This window comes from Anser anser, assembly GCF_964211835.1.
Source record: "Anser anser genome assembly, chromosome: 17".
Classification (NCBI taxonomy): Eukaryota; Metazoa; Chordata; class Aves; order Anseriformes; family Anatidae; genus Anser; species Anser anser.
The window spans coordinates 4,226,328-4,246,707 of record NC_139738.1 but is presented as its reverse complement, the minus strand read 5'-3'; the positions used below and the strand labels follow the sequence as shown (position 1 = coordinate 4,246,707).

General features: G+C 50.2%; 1 protein-coding gene and 1 long non-coding RNA gene across 3 annotated transcripts in view; both read left to right on the top strand.

Moving 5' to 3' along the window:
- Nucleotides 1–2,351: 2,351 nt before the first annotated feature.
- LOC310883237 lies at nt 2,352–11,100 on the top strand. The gene is made up of 3 exons (XR_014573394.1): nt 2,352–3,207; nt 6,737–6,850; nt 7,697–11,100. It is a non-coding gene; the product is annotated as an uncharacterized lncRNA (long non-coding RNA).
- A 2,931-nt stretch (nt 11,101–14,031) lies between these two features.
- Nucleotides 14,032–20,380, top strand: part of RERE (arginine-glutamic acid dipeptide repeats) — a 233,381-nt gene continuing 227,032 nt past the window's right edge. For both annotated transcript variants that reach the window (XM_083803235.1, XM_083803239.1), the window contains exon 1: nt 14,032–14,391. The gene's annotated coding sequence lies outside the window, so the exon portion shown is untranslated. The remainder of the gene's footprint in view (nt 14,392–20,380) is intronic.

The window sequence follows — 20,380 nt, the reverse complement described above, 5'->3', positions numbered from 1 at the left end:
TTGTGTGAAGGTGGGATGAGACATAGCTTTTGAACTATGAGATCAGTTACAATCCCTGAAGGAAAGAGAGAAGCTCATGGCCTCCTTAATTCAGCAAAGGTAAGCTGTGTCTGGTCGAGTGCTGTGATTGTTTATCGTAGACCATTGCAGATGTCTGCTCTGTCTTTTTATAGCATTACTGGGGGGGGGAAAACAGTGCTCGCCTTGGTGTATAGCAAGAAGCTGACAGTTAACCATCTTGAAGGTAATTTGCAGCCTCCCTCTTGATCTGCTGCTGCTACATGGTGTACTTATAGAATGTGAGCTGTGGGACAGTACTGCTCCCAAACCCTTCTGCTCGGAAGAGGAAACTCAGGGGAAGCCCCTGAAATCTGTTGTAACAGCGATTCTAGGAGGCTGTGATATTTTTCATAGAGACTTTTATGTAACAGTGCAGGGAACCTGGTATGAGTGGGATGCCATGTTGAATTAAAACCAAAACCTTAATTAAAAACTGCTGTATTTGTTTTATCATCACTAATAGCACTCTTAATACAAGGTGTAATTGAAAGTTGCTCTGATAGCTGCACTTAATTTTTGCCCTATTAGTAACCAGGTACTGTATTTCACAGAGGGGGAAGAAGAGACTTCAGGGGCTTTCCAGCTGTGTGAGAACAGATGGCCATAAACAAAAGGCATATGAGCAAATATTAGTTTTTTTTCCAAAAGCCTTTATTCTGTTCAGGTTGCAGCTCTGCTAGGAAGGGAAGGCGGTAAGCGCAAAGCGGCTCGTTCCTGGTCACTGCTGATGCTCTTGAAGGTGAGGAAAGAAGAACCCCTTGGCCTGGGGACCAGCAGGAGCCATGTTCGGGGTTCTGCCCCCAGCACCGTGGGGTTGCTGTCAGAGCAGCAGCATCTAAAGGGCAGCAGAGGTGTGATGTTAGATGCTTGCCAAGCAGGGAGAAACGAATTATTGCACAATTGAGGGAGGGGTTGTTTAAGCCAATTCCTACTGCTTATGGTTTTTTTCCCCATAATGGCTGCTTTGTGAGAAAAAGATGAATTCCTGATTCACTTCAGTGGCTGTTCTGCTAGTCTTTCGATTCCAGGAGATTAAAATATCCATGGCTGGAAATTTGTAGTGTGGGGAGCACAGCAGTGCCCCGCTGTGGCTGTTGCTTGTGTTGCAACGGTTCCTTGCATTGTAAATCGATTTTGTATCTGCTATGGTTTAAAATCAGTAAGCAGGAAATTAAGGCCAGTGATGCTGCAGAGTGTGCTTTAAGATTTTATTAAAATCAAATTTTTCAGTTTTAGACTGAAAAAACCCCCACAAACTTCAAAAGTCCCTATTGAAAAAATACAATGCTGTAACAGAGTAGTGTGAGGACTGAGTCATATCCCTAAATAAATCTGTGCATCAGAGGTTGAGGTGGGATCGTGCCCTGGGAGGAGTGAAGCCACAAGAGAGGCTGTGAGCCACTGGGAGGTGCTGGGGCTGCCTCATGCGAGCGTGAGCAATAGCTGTGAAAGGCTTCAGCACACAGGGCCCTGTTCACGGGGACGCCTGGCTTCTGTGGTCTCCCTTGATGGATGTGTTTGAACTAGAAAGGCTCAGCTGCTGTTGGCATTTCTGAAATACCTCGTCTCATAAAACGACTGGGGAAAGTGCACCACCCAGACTGCCAAACACCCCTCACAGGGGCAGGGAGTTCTCGGCATCTGTGCTCTAACCGGATCTACAGAGGGAGGAAGATAACAGGTCATATATGCCGCAGTGTATTTCTGATGCGAGTAGCCCCTGTACAAAAGGCTAAAGCCCATCTCAGGGACAGTGGCCACGGCCCTCTTCATGCACGGGTATTCAATGGAGTTATGCGGAACTCCCCTGGCCCAGGCTGTGTTTGTTTGGAGCCAGCGCTGTGTTTTGCAGCATCCAAATGGCCCAGCACCCGTCGGGGTGAGGTGAATTCAGCCCCCAGCCGTGGCTTCGGCTCCTCGGCCCCGCAGCCAGCTCAGCAGATGGGGTCTGAAAGCAAATGCAGGCACAGCTGGCTGCTGGAACAAACCTCCCTGCAAAGACAATAACTGGTGCAATGAAACCATTCCTGCTTTGTTGGGCAGCTGGCAACTGCTTCTCCTTATGAGATTTATCTCCTCTGTCAAGCCCTTCTTAAGAAGAGCTTTGCTATAAATACCAAATTTACCAGCCCCAGCTCAGCCTGTGGTAAATGCTTCCTCTCGCACAAATTTGTCCTTTCATGAGGCATTGGCCTAAGCTGGTTGCACTCCGTGCAAATTTGAAACCTGGTGCACTTTTCACACATAGCTGATCTCTGAATTAGACCTGTTAAATGAATAAACCAGCTAATTACACACAAATCCTATCAAGGGATTTTTCTTCTGTCAAAGAGGCAGGCCTGTAATGTATGCAAAATGGTTTGGAAAGCTTTCTGTAGCAGAACTGTGTCAGGAAGCAAGAGCCACGGTTGGTTTTCACCTGGTGCTTCAGCAAGGGAAGGCTGGATTCTCAACCCACCTTACCTGGGCGGGTAAGGCTGTGTTCACACCTGGAGGTTTTCTTTTAGGAAGCAGAAGAAGGGCAGGAAGGAGCTGGAAAGCAGATCACCGGCTGCTCTAAGGTGACAAAGCCCTGCCTGGCTGTGACACGGGGACGTGCACCAGCAGGGGCTGGCACCAGGACCGGTGTCCTGGTGTGCGGTTACAAACTGGGGGGAGAAAGAGGGGGAGTTCACCGAGCTGGAATCCTCTCTACGGGTGAATAGGTTGGTCCCAGCTCTGACAAAAAGCCTTCTGTTAGCAAAGCCCAGGTAATAATAATTCATTATCATTCACACCTTGTTGTCGGTGTGTGACGGAGAGCTGCCACGGGTACAGTTACAGACATGGTGTGTCTTACAAAAAATTGCACGTAAAATGGCAAGGTTAGAAGAAAATCAGTCGGGTTCTGAAGCCAGAAGCTGTTCAGTCAGATGCTGTCGGGTTGTACGTGCCTGCCTGCACCAGCGATACTGCCCCACGGTGTCAGGGGCTGTGCTCACCCCGTCCCATCAAACCAGAGCTATGTAAAGCTTTCAAGTGAAATCACAGAGAGTATTTGGGCCAGATCAGCGAGGTGCTTCCAGCTGCAGACAATTCAGGCTCCACCTAATGAGGCTGCAGTGTTGAAAGGAGTTCCTCGCAAAGGAAGAAAGGAGACTGGAATAGGTAAGTGCCGAAACGCGGGGCCCTGGTTTGTAGATAAGAATGTAAAGTGCGTTAGAGGAACGGGAACGATCAGTAATTTCGTGCGTGTGTTTGGAGTGAGGGGAATAAGCGAACAGGGAACACGATTTGATTGCAGAAAATCAAAACCTAAACCCGCGGCGCTGGAGAGGCGGAGAGCTGTGTCTGCTCCTTAATCAGGGCTCGAGTCCTGCTGCACGGCTCCTCACCTCTCTGCGCTGTCCCCACGGAGCTGCTGCTCGAAAGGCTGTGCTTTATACCGGAGTGCAAATGTAGCACAGCCAGTGTCTTTATTACTGTAATAATTTGCAGGGCTGGCACTCTTTGGAGTAGAAGGAGGTGTCAGCTTAGCAAACATGGATTGGGAGGCTATTCTGAGAATAGCAGGCAGCCTTAAAAGCAGAGCTGAAGCGAGAAGCAGGCAGAGGAGATGACTGATGAGCAGAGAGGAGAGGCAGGTGCACTTCGGGGAGCTATTCAGGTAACAGGATACATAATGGAGTGATGCAAAGGACTGGAGAGGGAGAGCTCTCCCATTACCCGCTGGCTCTATTTCCAGGTTCCTGGAGGTAGCTGCTTGGCCCTGTAGCCCAGCCCGCTCTTAGCGTTCGTTTCCCACCAATATCTTGACTTTTGGCTCTTGTACTGGCCCCATCTCAAAGAGCCCGTTTGGGCAGGAGGGAACGGTGCCATCCTGCTCTAATTGTCGAGAGGCCAAACGCGTTAAGGGTTGGCTTTCTCCCTAGATATCAGCCCCTCTAGGGAGCCAGCACAACACTCAGAAATAGAAGCTGTTAGAGCCAGGCATGGCTTCTGCTCCTCTGGTTACTGATTTTCCAGTTTTGTGGCGTCAGAACGGGGCCCTACCTGCCAGCTGCAGCACCAGCGTCAGGCCCAGCAGCGCTGCTGTAACCTTCCTGCTCCTGCTCGGCATCTAAATTCATCCAGCAATCACGGCGTCGCTTCTGGTGCGGCTGCTGCTGGGTGCTGACTGCCCGACCCCCTGCCTGGTGGGGACAGCAGGGGATGTCACTGGCTTTACGCGTGTCCATGACACACAAAATCACAGAATATGGAAGGGACGCACAAGGCTCATCGAGTCCAACTCCTGCGTCCCTAAAGCACCAGCCAAAAAATTCAGACCATGTATCTGAGAGCGTTGTACAAAGGCTTCTTGAACACTGGCAGGCTCGGTGCTGTGCCCACCACCCTGGGGAGCCGGTTCTGGTGCCCGACTACCCCCTGGGTGAGGAACTGTTCCCTAACACCCAGCCCGACCCTCTCCTGTCGCAGCTCCAAGCATTTCCTCGGGGCCCAAGGACACGGTGCTGGCCGGGGTGATGCTCTGGATTGCTCAGTGCCCCTGCTTCATCCCAGTCACTTTTACTCCCCAGTTTTTGTGCCATTCCAAAATGTCAGAGAGATTTTCCTCCCAGACAATTGATTTTAAAAAGAAACAAAACTGCAATTGAGCAGCACATCGATCTCGCTCCCTGCAGGAGCTGCTTGGCTCAGTGAAATCCTGAGACTCACTCTGATTTTACCACCTCTAGCATGGGTGAATGTTTTGGTTTTTTTTTTTTGCCTCCTGCTTGCACCTGGCGGGCCCTCACGCAATGCTGTCCCTGTCTCGTCCTGTACACCCAGCTGCAGCCCGAGCATCCCGGGGGAGCCTGTGGCAAGCGCTGCCTGCGCCGTGCCCTCCGGTGTCCCCATTAAGGGACCTCGGCCAGCCCTGCCACGTCTTTGTGGCTGCGTGCAGGAGCTGCAGGAGCTCGCAGACACAGAGACGTGTGTCAGCAGCCACGGAGACGCGTGTCAGCGTCCTCGCCAGCCGGCGGCTGCGGGAGAAGCCCCGCTGCAGCGCCAAGGAGCAGCAGGAGCAGGTGATGGGAGCACAGCGGCCACTTTTTCCCCATCAGGAGGGTGTTCGGCTCGTCCTGCACGCCGGTCAGGCTTCCTCAGGGCGGCTGGTGGATGCGGGGAGAGGATCCCAGCGGGCGGCCGGCCAGCCCTGCCTGCCCTGCAGCGGCAGCTCGGGCTGCAGCCTCGTGCTCCCTTTCACGGCGGGGTTTAAAGAACCGTGCCAGGCACCGGCTCGGTCCCACCGCTCCCTCCGAAGCGTTCGTCACTGCTCTCTTTGTATCGCTGGGCAGAATGATTTCCTTGTGGAGGCGAGCTGGGGGCGGCTGCGAGAACAAAATGCGAGGAGCCTTCCCACCCGCGCTCCTCTCTGAGCAGGTGGGGACCGCAAGGCAGGAAAGCACCAGGTCCTGGCCACCTCCTCGTGCCGGCCTCATTTTTGTAGCGCGCCTGTGGGGAAAATCTCCTGCCTCTAATACAATGCACAGGTTCAGCTCTGTCTAGAAACGCGTTTAACCATCCGGGTTGGCATTTACAGGCTGAAGGTATGGGGGAGAAAACGAGACAGCCCTCGTTACACCCCAGCCACCCAAAGAGGCCGGGGAGTCCCACAGTGGGGGTGCAGCCCGCCCGCTGACAGCAGCCGCGGGAGCACCCGGGCTGGTGCCTTTCACGAGAAGACGAGGGCTCTGCGTGGTGTCTCTGCCCCACGAGGGCCGTGTCCCCTCATGTCACCCCGTGTCACCCCGTGCTGCCCAGAGAGGGGCTTTTGGGGAGCAAAGGGCTCCTTCCCTGCCCGCTGCTGCCCTTTGGGCGGCTCAGCTCCTGCCGGCAGCGGCGGATGGCAGAGCTCCTCTCTGCCCACCTGGAACTGGTTACGAACTTGGCAAAAACGCTTTGAGCTCGAAATATTAGTTCCGTGCTGGTGTGTTTTGTTTCAGCCTTTAGAGAACAAAACGCTTGCCCTAACTTGGTTTGCTTTGAAGGGATGTTGCTTTTGAAAACTCCTTAATAAAGCTTTCAAAACAAACTAACAAGGAAACCAAACACTTCCTGCCAGACAAAACATTTTCTTTGCTGATGTTCCACATTGCTGCATGTCTTGGTTTCAGGGTGACCCAGCACAAGACGTGCATGGGCAGAGGGACAGGAACGGGGATTTTGTGTGCATTTAACTGCAGCACGGGAGTTGCCTGACGCCCTCAGCCCACAAAACCCACTCACGCCCCTGTTGTTGGGTCTCTTTTCCATAGCGTGTGTTTTATGACGGGTTTTAAGCCTACAGCTCAGCCAAACCCACCAGCTGACTCCTGCTTTGCTTACAACACGCCCGTGAACAGCGTCGCTCAGCGGGGCACCGAGGTCCTGCAGCAGCTAAATTACTCGAAGCAAAGGGCACGGAGAACTTCGTACGTCCAGGTGCCGATGTGCCTCGGCTGCTGGCTGTGGGCATCATCCGTGTCTCGTTGTACGTGCGTGTCCTATCTCCCTGAAATTTTGCAGAAGGGTCTTGAATAATATATATCGCATTAGGCAGGCGCTGAAAGATGAGGACTGACACTGCTTATTCAGCTAGCTATGCGGGTATTAGACCGAGATGCAGCTGAGACATTTGTGTTGCCTTTCTCTTCCTTCTCACTGTGACCAGAGTCCTGGCGGTGTCTGAGGCGGTGCCTGGAGGATGTGCAAACGCAGCCCTGCCTTGGTCCTGCACAATGTGCTGGGGATTTTTGTGTCAGAAGCCTACTGCACACGGGGCAAGGTTGGCATTATTGTGAGTTTTTGTGCAAAACCAAACAGATACCAAGCAAAAAGCAGTGCATGCCAAAGCTCCCAAGCCAGTGCCTTGGTGGGTAGGTGACAAATCCTGCTCACTGAGCAGAGCCTCTTGTGGAGGCAGGTTCCAGGCTGCGCTCCTGCCTCCACGCTATTTTAGTTTTTATTTGTCTCATTGTTGCGGGTCTGCGAACACCAGCTGGGGAAGAAAAGCTCCTAGGCTGCAAAGCCTGGTGCCTTTTGCTGCAGTTCCTCAGCTAAGTCCTTGCCTGGGGGGTTTGTGCTTTGCTGTCAGGTTCTGCTCCTGTCTGCTGCAAATAAGCAGTGACTGGAAGATGCACGTGGTGGCTTCTCTTCGGGCTATAAAGCCACTGGCAGTGAGAACAGCTGAATTTGGGGCTAAAAAGTGCACTGTCGCATCAAAACCCAGAGAGCAGGTGGTACGAGGTACCTGCAGCCTGAACCCATCTCCAGCCTGAGCAGGAGAGGTGCCTGTCCACAGGAAGGCGACTTCTTTATTAATTAACAAAACCTGGCAGCCTCTTGTCCGGTGGCACGGGGTAAAGGTGGGTGTTGAGAGCAGGGCTGCGGTCCCACGTGGGTGCTGATCCTCGCGGACCTGTGCTGGGACCTCGGGTTTGTCACCTCTCCATCGCTCACTTGTCCCGGGTGGGCACCATGGAGCAGCGAGCCGGGGCAGGATTCGTTCCTCCATTTTCTGCAGCGCTTTGAAGACATCGAACGCTGAGGGGAAAAGGGGGTGGAAGCAGGAACGGTGCTTGAAATGGAAATTTTCCCTTTTCCGTCACTATTTTTTTTTCTCTGCCTTTAGAAAAGCACATTGAAACGTGCCATCAAAGGTAACGGCCCCGCAACGCCAGGGAAGGAGCAGCCACAACGGGGAGGCGAGAGCCGGAGCCTCCTCCTGGAGGAGCGCGTCTGCAGAGGGAAGGGCGAAAATGCAAATCTGAAATCAATCCATCTCCCTCTGCCTCGCACGCTTTGGCCATCTATAACAGTTTAAAGTGAAGTCAGTGGCTGAGGACAAGAAGGGAGGCTTGTAAATCCATTTACTACTTTCTGCACTGAAGGAGAAGCAGCGAATTTATAGTGGAAACGCAGGGAGGGCACGGATGAGGTGTTCCACATCAGCGGTAGAGGATGGCTCAAAAATATCGGAGCAAACCTTTGAACAAACAGAAAGCCTCGGGATGCGGAGGCATCGAGCAGCTTTGTGGGCCCTTCCTCCCTCCCTGCCCTGGCTCTGAGGGTGTTTTTAGAGGCACAGAGGTGTCTGCACCACGGCTCCCCGGGGTTCCCCCTTTGCCTGTGGTCCCGTTGTGCTGACCTTGTGCCAAACGGGCACTTTCCTGGTGGAAAGAAGAGGGCGAGCATGCCTCTGTCCTTCCTGCCCGGGGCTGGAGAAGTGGATCTAAACATGCCCAAGCCTGATTTGTGGATCCTTTTTTGTGGATCCTATTTAGGATCCTTTTTGCAGCATTCTGCTTGAAAGGACCGCTTCCAGGGCGGGATGCTATTTAAAAGCTCTTTGGCGTGAAGAGTAAGTTTGTTATATTTCCTTTATTTACCAGGTTTTGTAAAAGCAGTAAATCATGGAACAGATTGCCCTGTAACTGTCCCCAGGTGTAAGGAGGACACAGCAACAAGCCCCGAGGGGCGACGCGATTAATCCCGCTCCGGAGGAAAGGCTGCCATTAGTCATCCGCAGCTCCGGCACCGGTGACTTTCAAGGTGTACAAATCTCTCGTTAGATACATCCCATGTTCTGCAGATGGCCATTTTGTCTTCTCGCTGCATGCACTGGAACATGCCCAAGTGTACAAAAATGAGAGGAGAGATTGTTAGGGCTGAATTTTTTTTTTGTTCGTTTTCAATGGGATTTTTTCCCCTTTGCATGGCGCACATCCTGGGCTTTGATAAATGAGTCTCACCAGACACTGTGGTAAGCCAACCTCTGCTAATATTCATTATGCAGAACCCACCAGGAAATGGTCTGAGTCAGGGAAATGGAAAAGCTTTAACAGATAAAAAGAAATATATATATATATTTTGTTCCCCGAGGAAACTAATTTATAACACTTAACATTTCTGGGATGTTTCAGAATATTTAAAACCAGGCGTTTCAGAGCCGTGTGTGCTATCAACGCTTCCAAAACTTCACAGCAAAGACACAGCGACTGAGCCACGTGCAGAGATACAGACAGGGTGCTTTTCGTCGATCACAGGAGAGGTGTTCAGGGGAGGCTTTGGAGCCCGGTGTTAAAGAATCGGAAGGAAGCCACCAAGGTGGATGCAGGCTGGGAACGTGCCGCGTGCCACCGCGGCCGTGATCTGCGGGGGGAACGATTTGCTCCTGTGATAACGGACTGGCAGCTTCCTTCTCTTCCAGCGTCCCTGAAGGCACCAAGAGCATCCTCCCCGTGGTCCCCAGCGGCGTGTGGCCACTCGCTTCTCCAGCCCTTCCGAACGCATCCCCTGGCTCAGGCATCCGTGCGGGCAGAGACCCTTAGGAAACAGACCTGGGTTGGCCAGCAAGGAGTTGTGCGGAGCGCCGGCTTCAAAGGCACGCGAGGAGAGCTCAGTGGGAAGCACGGAGTTGGAGTGGTTTGTTTTCAACTCTTTATTTTTCTAACAGGCAAATATTTTGGAAACACTTTGTCAGTTGTTACAGTAGTAAGTGTTCCAACAAAGGCCGCGCAGGACACAGACCCCGATTCAGCAGTTCATCCATATTCAGCGGGTTTTTTTTTTCTGAATTGGAGCTATAGTTCCTGCCCCAAAGAGCTTGTACCCAGGGGACAGAAGATAGCTGGCACGGGCTGCGCACATATCGCTCCCTCCCACAAACAACTGCAAACGCTGACAGTCACAACCCATTTCTGTAAAGTTTTATCAGATTAATGAATAAAATGATTCTTTTTAACAGATGTTGTCGAGCTGCTGGAATTTTATATGTGTTCAAACGTGTGGGAATGTGCTCAGATTGATTTAAATCTCATTTACTTTGCTTCTGCTTTCATTGCAACCCATGCAGGCAGTTTTAAGTAGAGGTGACTGCTTGGAAGGGGTTCCCACCCATCCACCCTTCGAGCACTACGAGGCTTCCTAAAAGTTCTCTGCTAATATAAATGAAAATGGGATCTGAAATTCCTGAGATTTCTACAGTAAACAAAACAAAACAGAAAAAGCCCCACAGCAAATAGTTTTCATTTAAAGGGCAGGTTTTCAGATATTACAAAAGGGAAAGAAAGAATCTAATCCTGTTTTGCGAGTGGAGTTAGGTCATCTGTGAAAGCCTCTCAGAATATTATCTTCCAAGCTAATCGCTGTATTGACATTTGCCTGTTTCATTAGAGCTGGGTTTTTACTGCATTGCTGAGGTTAGAACCTGACTCATCTGTCATGGTCAAGGACTGGTTTGTAATTTCATGACTGTGGAATAAAAAAAAAAAAATCTCCTCCTCTCTCGCTTGTTTTAACTGGCTGGGTTGAAAGGGTGGTGACAGATTTCTCAGGATTGGTATTTTTTTGACTCGATTGTTCCTAGTCAGAGTTTTTTTTTCTCATAGATTTTTGTTTCATTCAGTTGGCAAATAGTTTTTTTTTTTTTTTAAAAAAAAAAGAGCCACGTTAGAACACACATGTAAAGAGATACTTTTAAAAAGTTAAATATATCACATATAACAGATGCAAGACTAACAAAGGCAGAAGGAAAGAAATGTTATCTAAACCTGCAAGGAAAAAACAATCCAGGCCAGAACTAAGTCAATTATCCATGTAATAAACCTCTGTGGCTACTGACTGAACAGATAAGTTCAGACTCTCTGTATACGCTGACAGTAAACTTTGCAGCAAAAGGGAAGTGTCAGAAAAGTTTTATGCACACGCAGGAACCAGATCAGCATCTGAAAGGAGACAAAAGTGTCTGTGGAATCCTCCTTTACCCAGAGTAAGAGTTCTTCTTGCATCACCCTAATAAATCCAGAAATGCTTCGCATCATTATTATGTAAATGTATTTATTCCCTCCCAGAGTGTTTCTAAGGTTTGCTGGCTGCACTACAGTTACTTCTCTCCACCCACATGAATGTTATCTGGATTTGGCAGCAAAGTTGTCATGAAACACTTTAACTCTTCACGCATTGATGACCTATTTTGTCTGAAAGTGATTTTCCTTTTGCATCAGTGCCTGCTTTCTGCCCCTTTACGAAGAGGTATTTTGCCACTGGCTCTTTTTTATTTTTCTTTCCTAATGAAGAAGATGTTTGTTTAGGATCATGGAAAAGTAACAGACAAAGCAGAGCATGGTTTTTTCCATAACATAAGACTGACAATGCTAAACATCTGTAGTTTCCACCGTGCCTTTGCCTCAGTAGAAGCCGAAGGCACGACCGGCGGAGCACGACTCCGCATTGAGAGGCCCGAAGGGGAGCTGGCAGGATGGATTGGGACAGGTCTGTGGGAGCGTGGAAGATGGGAAAGCAGCAGATGAGGAAGGAGCAACACTATTTATTTTCTGCCAACCCCAAGGCACAATGCAGCCTTCTCCTGGCACACCTAGAAGCGTGCTTTTGGCCAAATGACCTCCACAACGCGGCGGCTGCGTGGATGGATCCCTGTGTGGGCAGCGGGGACACGCGGCCCTGCCATCGTTTTGGGAATAGCGATGGGGCTGTGGTGTGACCCTGCCTGTGGCCAAGACAGAAACATTTCCAGTTGGCTGCAGAAGCAGTGTTTCGCATCCAGAGTACTCAGCAGAAATGTTGCTGCATCAGATCTTTGGAAATGTCCAGGGGTAAGGAACAGGATTTTGAGGATTAACGTTTTCTGTGTAGGTACCTTCTGTAGCACGTTGGAATTTAAGTCTCTTTGTGGATTTAGCCAATTAACCTTCCTCTGCGTCAGCACTCCTGTACCTCCCAGGAAGGCTGGGGGACAGACACACGAAACATCACAAGGATGTCAGAAAATGCCTTGCTAAAGACCTGCTAGGATCTCACGTAGACAATCCATATGTATATAAAATATTTTACTTGTAGAACATGCCCAGTCATTTCACCATCCCTCTCCCTCCAGCAGGATGTGAACCGTGAATGTCTGCAGTCCCCAGATAGGGGGACAATGATCTCTCGCTGCAGCTTTTGGGTCTTCCTTGATCTCCCCTGTGTTGACTCAACCTCATGCTACTTTAGCTGGTAGAAGATTACAGGACAAGGTCTGTGGCTTTGTTTATTATTGTCCACAGGGAGGGCTGCCTCTCTGCCAAAGAAAACGCTTCAAGTGCTATTCCTGCAACAATCCTATGGTTAAGAAGCAAACTTATAATTGGATCACTTGTGCGTGGTATGAGGATGTGGGGCTGCCTGCTGTCACTGGCTGTGAGTAATCACCTGCTTCTGCACTTCAGCCGGCTGTGCAGATTTCAGGAGGTACATAGATGTTAGTTACGCGGCGTAAGAGGAAATCCCCCACAAATGGACTTGTTTTTTGCTAATGACAAAATACAGCATCAAAACGTCGCGAATAAATGCTTCTAATGCTCGTGGGGTGACGTGGAGGTTAGCGGAAGGGGAGAGGGAGAGACAGAGGGGGGCTGCTGTGGAGAATTTTTGCCATCACAGGGATGGAGACTGGAGAAAGCTGAAGGCACGCCCGCGTTGTGGCAATTTGTACAGTTTTTAAGGCATACATCCAGAGACCGAGGAACGTGAAATTGTAATTAGCAGAGAAAATAGGAGAGATGGAATCAGACTCTATCAAGGACAGCTAAAGTATAGCCTCCAAAATGGCTGTGTCAGACATTTAACTGATGTGCATTTTTAGACGCTTATCTAAATTAGTTATTAGAACACAATCAACTCTGTGTCTCAACCTCTGGTGATAATGTCCCTGAAGTTATGCTAGGGATAAATTTGTCCTGCATGCTCAGGGTAAAGAACTAAATTCCTCTGATGTGCAGACCTCAAATCTCCTTGTGTGTGCCTTTCTCTTCAGTGAAAACAGTTCCCACTTCCCTCTGCTAAAGGCAATAATGTTAACAGCCTCAAATGTATCTCCTGCGATACCGCTGGAATCAGCCATGAAGGCAGTTTATAGAGACAGCAAACAGTTAGGGTTACACAAGTGTAATTGAGGGCAAAATCTGTCCTGACAGATCCTAGTGCTTTTTCAAAAAGGAGATGTAATTCCACACGAAATTTCTCAGATCCCCAGGAAGAATGTGTGACTTTCTTTACGGCCATGTGATTTATTTTGCTGGCCCGTGTTCTGCAGATGAAAGCTAAGGTTAAGGTTAAATAACAAGTTTGCTCTATTTATGGCGCAGGTACCTCCGTGCTATCTTTCGTAACTGCGTGATAGCTCAGGGCTGAAGGAGCTTGAAAAGCTCCTAAGTGACCCAGCGCTTTATTAATTGCCACCCAGTAATTGGGAATTCTGCTGTTGTGACAACATCCTCACCGCACCGAGCGATAAGCAGCAGCCTCAGCTTTTTATCTAGCCTTGCACTTACACATAATCCCAACTTTCTGCGCCAGCTCAGCAGCTCGACATGAGCACCGTGGCCTGAGAGCTCTGAGGTGCCCGAGCCTCGGCGCAGACAAAGGCACAGCTGTAAAATTTTGCTCCGCGTCGCTTTAGCGCCTGCTGAGGAGACTCGAAACGCGTTTATGTGGTGACGCTGATAAACGTTTATTTATTGATGAGAACAAAACGCGGCGGAGGGGCTGTGGGAGGGCACCGTGGCCTGGGTGGCTGGGGGGCTCCGGGGGGGGGGTGGGTGGATTCAGAACGGGTGGGGGGCTCCAGGGTGGCTTGGGGGGGCTCCAGGATGGGTGGGGGGACGGAGGATGGGTAGGGACTCCCCCAAATCCTCTGCCCACCGCTGCCCCCCGAGGGGACACCCAATGGCAGCTCCGCCGTGGCATCATCTGGAGCCACCCCCGGGGCTGCTGCAGCGGGGCCGGGCCCCACACACCCCAGAGGGGCAGGGGAGAGCCCTCCCCAGGGCCGAGGGTCGCAGCGGGTCGCACCGGGGCCGGGCGCTTTTTGTGCCTACCCCCCGCCACAGGCGGGCCGGGCCTTGCCCAGCCCTGCCCGTCCCCCCCGCTCCGCCTTCCCCTTCTTCTTTTAAATCACTTCCATCCGCTCCTCCCATTGGTCCCGGCCTCCTGCCGGGTCACGGGGCGCGGCTCCTCCTCCAATCGGCGCGCCGGATACTGGCAGGCGGCGGCTCCGGCCTGGCTGCGTTGCTGGGTGCCCGCTCGCTGCGTGCTCCGTGTGTGTGTGTGTGAGGGCAGGGAGGAGGCAGCGCCCGGCCGCTGCGCCCCACAGCCCCCGGCCCCGCTCCTTCCCCTCCCCGCCGCCGCCGCCGCCATGCCCCTGGGCCGCCGCTGAGGCACCGCGAGGGGATCTCCGCCGCCAGGCAGCCCGAGGGGAGCCGCTCCCCGCCGCCGCTTTGTCCCGGCTGCGAGAACGGAGCCGCCGCGGATGCTGTGAGCGCCGCCGAGGTACGGGGGGGAGCCCGGGGGAATGAGGGGGAGGGGGGGAGGCCCTTTCCGCCCTGCCTGGCCGCGATATGTCGCGACGAGCCGACAGGGGAGCCCCCCGGGGAGCGGGGGGGGGGGGGGAGCGGTGGGATGGTAGGGCTGTAAAGCCGGGGGTTGTGTGGGGGGGGAGAGGCTCCGCTCGGCCGCTTTTTGCCCTTATTTTAATTATTATTTGCTCTCCGTCCGCACGCCGAGCCCGTATTTTGGTTTGCCAGCGAGTGGAGGAAGGGCGCTGAGAGAGCTGTGGCTGGAGAAGGAGGGCAGGGAGCGCTGAGCCCGCCCGGGTACACAAAGGAAACTGCCTCGGGGGGTAGGTGCGGAGCCACGGAGCGGGGGCACCGCGCACCCCGACCCCGTCACGACATCCCCAGTGCCGCGGGGAGGCCTTTTCTTCCCTTTATTTTTATTTTTATTGATTTTTTTTTCGTTTCTCAAGCGCGAAAGGAGACGCTCGCGATCGGAGAAGTGGTGGGAGGCAGGCAGCGGTCGAGGTGTCGCCGCCGAAACTGGCTGCTCAAGAAATCGCTGGGAAGAAAACAATGTGATTCATTGTTGGAGCGCCTTTCCCCTCAGACTTATTTTCGCACGCTGGCTGCAGTTATTTTTGATTTACTGACTTCTTATGCGGAGTTTTTCCTGGAAGCGGCAATGTTCTTGGGGGCGAGGAGCTCGGAATATTTTTATGCAGTCAGCGGGCTAAGGTCTGAGGTCTGTTTACTCCTGAGTTTCACTGACCAGTTACTGAAAGCAGCGGTGTTATTTTGCGTGCGCAGGGGTGTAACTGAAACGAGAAGCCTCATCCAGCAGTCCTTAATGCTATAATTTGGTAAGAATGATGGCTCTCGGAACAAACCTGAAGTGACACAATTCCCGTAGCATGCCCCCTCTTAAATGCAAATTTTTAACCAGATAAAAACAAACGTTGTGTCAAAAGGAGTACGGATTGTAAAAGGCGTGTGCCAAATATTCAGATTAATGGGTGATGTACGGTGGTTTTTGTAGCCCTAGTATTACCAGGCAAACATTTGTTTTGTGTACGCTGCTCCCTTAGAACTGAGAAATCCATGGTGGCTGCGAGGGGTGGCAGCATCTCTGTGATAATAAAAGCACTTCTGGTAAACGCATCTTATCTTGCCTTTCCTCCCTGAGCTCGTCCTGTAAAATTAGGAACCGGGGCTGGATTCGGTGGCCTGGTTTGGATGAGTGGCGATTGGGGAGATTTGTCTGGTTGGTTGGTGAGGTCTGGAGGGGAGAGAGGGAGGTGGATGCACACAATGCCCAGGCTTGCGAGCTCATTGTTCTTTGCCGTATACTCTGCTGTGTTTGGGACTCTGCTCTCACGCAAACACGATCTCTTTTTCCTTGGGCAGTGAAAGGCAGGGAACGGGAGGCATTTTCTACCTTTCCTCCTTCTCCGGAGTGGCCTTTTGGTAACCTCGCGGAAAGCCAAAATAGTAAATTAGAAGCTAAAGGATGCCAAAACGTTCTGTACGTTCTTCCCTCCTCCCCTCCCAGCGCTGGCTCGGCTTCTTTCTCTGTAAGTGAATGTATAAAGAAAGAGGGAGCACATGAGGTGAGACTCTGAAGCACACTCTTTTGAACCCCTCTCAACTTTCTTTCATGTTCTGCCTTCTCCCCGCACCCCCGGTGAAAAGCCTAGCTAGCCCGCAATAAAAATCCTTCCTCGTGAGGTCTGTGTGTTGGCTTTGGGATGTTTGGTCTGGGGGCACATGTAAAGGGAGACCGCTGCCAAGGGAGAAGGCTTTAGAGAAATGCGTTGAGATGATGAAAGTAAAAGGAAGCGTACAGAGCCTGGAAGGTGATTTCAGTGTAGACATAGTTTCCTTTCTTGATGATCATTTAATGACTTTTGTTTTTACAGCAGCATCTGTAAAAACAAAAACAATTACGGTGTGTACTGAAGCTGTGAAAAGCGACTGCTGCGCGAGGGCTTGAGCTGCTCCACAGATCATGTTATCAAGCCTCATGTAAAGCCTCCCCCGGCTTCCCGATAACTTTAACTGGCTGATGATATCGAGGTATGCAGAAGAGGGAAAGAAATAGCATGTGGGTGTGAGGAATAGATGCCAGTGTGTTAGATCCCTTGGAAAAAGTGTACTGAGAGTAGGCAGCAGTGACTGTCATAGCTTAACGGAGCATTGACTGAACGGTGAAGCTTCTAAGTTGTTTCTGACTCTTTAGCAGGCTTTGTTGTCTGACTGGGGTAAACGGCTTCTTTCTTCTGCTTCCCTACCCAAATAAAGCGTGCTGATTGCCCCTGGGTTGAGGGCACTTCTTTTTATTGTTCTGCCACTCGCGTAGCTTTGGTTGTGGCTACAGCATGATTGTAGGTCATTGTCTGCGCCGATGCTATGGCTTGAGCTCAGGGAGAGATCCAGTGGCATACTCGTGTTGCTTCTCCGGCTTTATGATTCCTTTGGCATGTGGATTTATGCTCTGGAGCGACCGAGAGGGGGATAACTCTCCGTCTGGACAAAGCCCTTGATAGCCCTGTGCGAAATGGCATGCGTTTCTCGGGCAGAAAAGGTGAGTGGAGCTGGGAGAGAAAGACCTGCCTTAAGCAGTAATTATGTAGCTGGGTTAAAAAGTGGTGATTTCATTGAATCTGGGAGTTCATTTAACTGTAGTGGGGTTTTTTGTATGCATGCAGAAGTCTGTCTGGTGGAGTTGTGGGTAGAGGCTCTGTGCTGCCGCAGCACAGGGCTAATAATCAACAACAGTCACGGTTGCGAAGAGCTGTGCTATGTTTAATTCTTGATGCTGATTACAGCTTAGGTGAGAAAAATGATATTCTGCCGTTGCTATTTTACTAATCGGTATTTTAAATAACGTGCTGTTTGTAAACTTAGTGTCATAGCCACAAAATGCGTCTCTCTGTCCTAGCCATACTGGGTGGTTGGTGTGCCCATAAAGAAGTTATTTTACTTTTGGGAGTGGGAGGGGGAAAACTGTGCCATGAGCATACAGAATTTTGCAAGCCCGTGTTACTGGCTGTGTAATAGCACAGCAGAACCTGTGTTATCTTCTCAGCAGAGCTGTTCATACATTAAGATTGCCCGAGGGTAGCTTTGATTTCATTACCTGCCATATTTAAGGACACTGTAAGCTTCAGTGACACGCTGTGCTCCGTGGTGTTGGCATGTGAACGCGGTGCTGGATTTGTAGTTAATTTCTGATTTATAAGAAATGAGGATGATTGGGAAACAGTTAGGATGTTATACTGACACGAGTGAGCATCTGCACACATCTAAAAAAATAAAAGACAGTTCCCTAACTTTGTGATGTCCATTTTCATTTATTCATTAGGCTGGTGGCCTGGTTAGGCTGGCTATTTTTAAGTTTCAGCTATTTTTCACTCCGGTTCTGCTATGGAAATGTATTGTAATTGGTTCAGTTGCGTGAAGTCCACACAAATCATCTTTCTTGACTTAAAAGGGGTAAGTGGTATCCGACGGCAGCTGAGATTTAAATCAATACGCTCAAAAGAAGGCATGTATAAATCAAAACAAAACATCAACACCAAACTATCTTGTAACTCAGAGCACAAACAGTTCATCTGAGATCTGTTTGTTTAGTCTGTGTGTGTGTGTTCGGAGCTGCTTGAAACGAGCCTTGTGTCCCACTAACGTGGAGTTGGTCTGTTGCACCGGGGCAGTAGGAAAATACGTGAGGCTGGCACTGGTGCAGAAGGCATCACGAGGAGGTCTGCTTGTGGTTACGTGGGCTTTGGAGGTGATGTTGCTAGGAAGGAAACGGAGCCCCTTCGTGGGGCGATGGGAGGCGTTGGGGAGCAGGAGCCACAACGCGGTATTGTGCTCTTTCTGTTGGGCTGCCAGCAGCATTTTACACAAGCTTTTATAACGCTGGTAGCTGTGCCCAACTGCTCTTTTCAGAGGGCCTGATGTATGAACAAAGGAGCAAACAAGATATGAATACTGCGCTGGCTCCTTTTGATTTCAGAGTCTACTGAGGCAGAGAATTGCTGTAAGTGACTGAAAAAACAAACAGATTGAAATATTAGCTGACTATTCCCATTTCAGTAGGTTTTTTTAATACAAATGTCTGTGCAGTTAGTTCACTGAGCATCCAGAATAGTGCGCTGACCTGGGGAAAAGTGAAACTAGCGTGGGTGCAAACATCAGTTTTCTCTCGGTGCCTAACGGGGACGGTGATGGCCCTTTTTTGGGGGGAATTCTTAGAAAAGTGTGCATGAAATGCACTGTATCAGAGCTGGTGGTGCTTCTCTGAAACGGATGCATGAAGGGTTGTATGCATTAAGGATTTTTGGCACCTTAATTCTGGTAAAAGTGCAGCTCTGAAAGTATAGAGCAACATAAGTAGTGCATGCATTTGTTAAATTCAAAAGTGAATTTTACAAGTGAGTTACTGAAAACCAGGTAATTCTTTGAACACGTGTGTTGTCTTTTGTTCCTACAGAGCATGAATGAGAGGTTAGTTAACTGTTGGAAAACTGAAGGTAAATGGAAGAAAATGAGGGCTTGTTAATTCTGAGGTCTTAGTTACTTTAAGTATTCTACTTGAGTATATTTAAAAAAAAAAAACTGTTACTGTGGTGTTATTTATCCCCGATACTGAGTCAGTTTTGGCCTGTTTCAGCTACGTAGCGAGATTTCTTCCACAATTGTGGCTGTGATGTGGTGTTTTCTAGCGCGTGCACCGAAGGTTGCAGTGTAAATTTATTTCCCTGACCGGCAGTACTAATGGTGCTCGTGTCCTAGTAATTCTTCTTAGGAGGCAGAGCTTGCAAGTCCTGAGGCTTGCCCCCTCCATCACCAGTTCCTTCTTCTCTCTCCCCGTCCTTCGTAACAGCTGAAGGGGCCAACGGCCTCGATGTGCCGTGTACTGAGTAGTGAAGCTTAAAATGCCGGGTTCAGTCTGGGCCATGCCTTAGCGGGGATGTAATTAGAGATTTGTTTTCCCTATCAATTTGCTGGTTTGCACAAAACTTTGGGGAATGTCGGTTATTGCTGGGATGACTGTCATGGCAGGCTTGGTTGAAATTTATCGTGCACAAAAGTTACTTGCATGGAACGGGAGGATAAGGGCTTGAGGAGGGGGAGGAAATGAGGGGATTATGGAGGTTTTTTTCCTCCAAGGGACCAGAAAGAAAGAGAAAGGAAGTTGTCTCACCTCATGCTCATAAATATTTCTGTCCATGGCAGTTTCTCATTTACGCTCATCTTTTCTGATAGTCAACCATTTTGGGGTGGAAACAGCCAAGTTCTTGGGCACTTTGGCCCATCTTCCTGCAGATGGAGGTATTCTTAGTGAGCAGCTGGTCTGGGAGCAGGCATCTCGTACAAATGTTGATTGAGATACGTGGGGGGAACGTTCATGTTATATTACGCTAAAAAATAATGGAAATGATAGGGAGCAGAATTTCTTACTTGTGAGAAATCACTGTTAAAATCTCAGAAAAGCAAGCTTTTGTTTGGTTTGACGTGGCTCTGGGTGTGTTTTTATACCAACTCTCCAACAAATGACTTACTGTGAGCCTGACGCAGCTGAGGGGACAGAAAAATGAAGAGCTGCTAGATCCTGTTTGATCTCGGTTGTCTTGTAAGTGATGTTTAATAAAATTCTTAAGCAGATATTATGCGTTGAGCTCTTGATCCTACAGACAGATCTCTGTACATGGAGTCCTGCCAGTCCGAATGTGTGTAGGGGAATGGATGGAGGGAATCTCTGCCTGGGGGGACTGGTGATCATGCGTGCTGTACGTTTAACCTGTATCTATTTGTGCCCAAGACCTGGTAAGGGGTCATTAAGGAGCTCGCACAGAATAAGTTGCAGTGGAACTTAATGAATGTTCGCAGCTCTACAGCAAGCGCTGGCTCCTAATGGCAGCATCCGTGAGGTGCCATTTATCTTTCCCTGAAGGACAGGTAACTTCAGGCAGCCCTGTTTA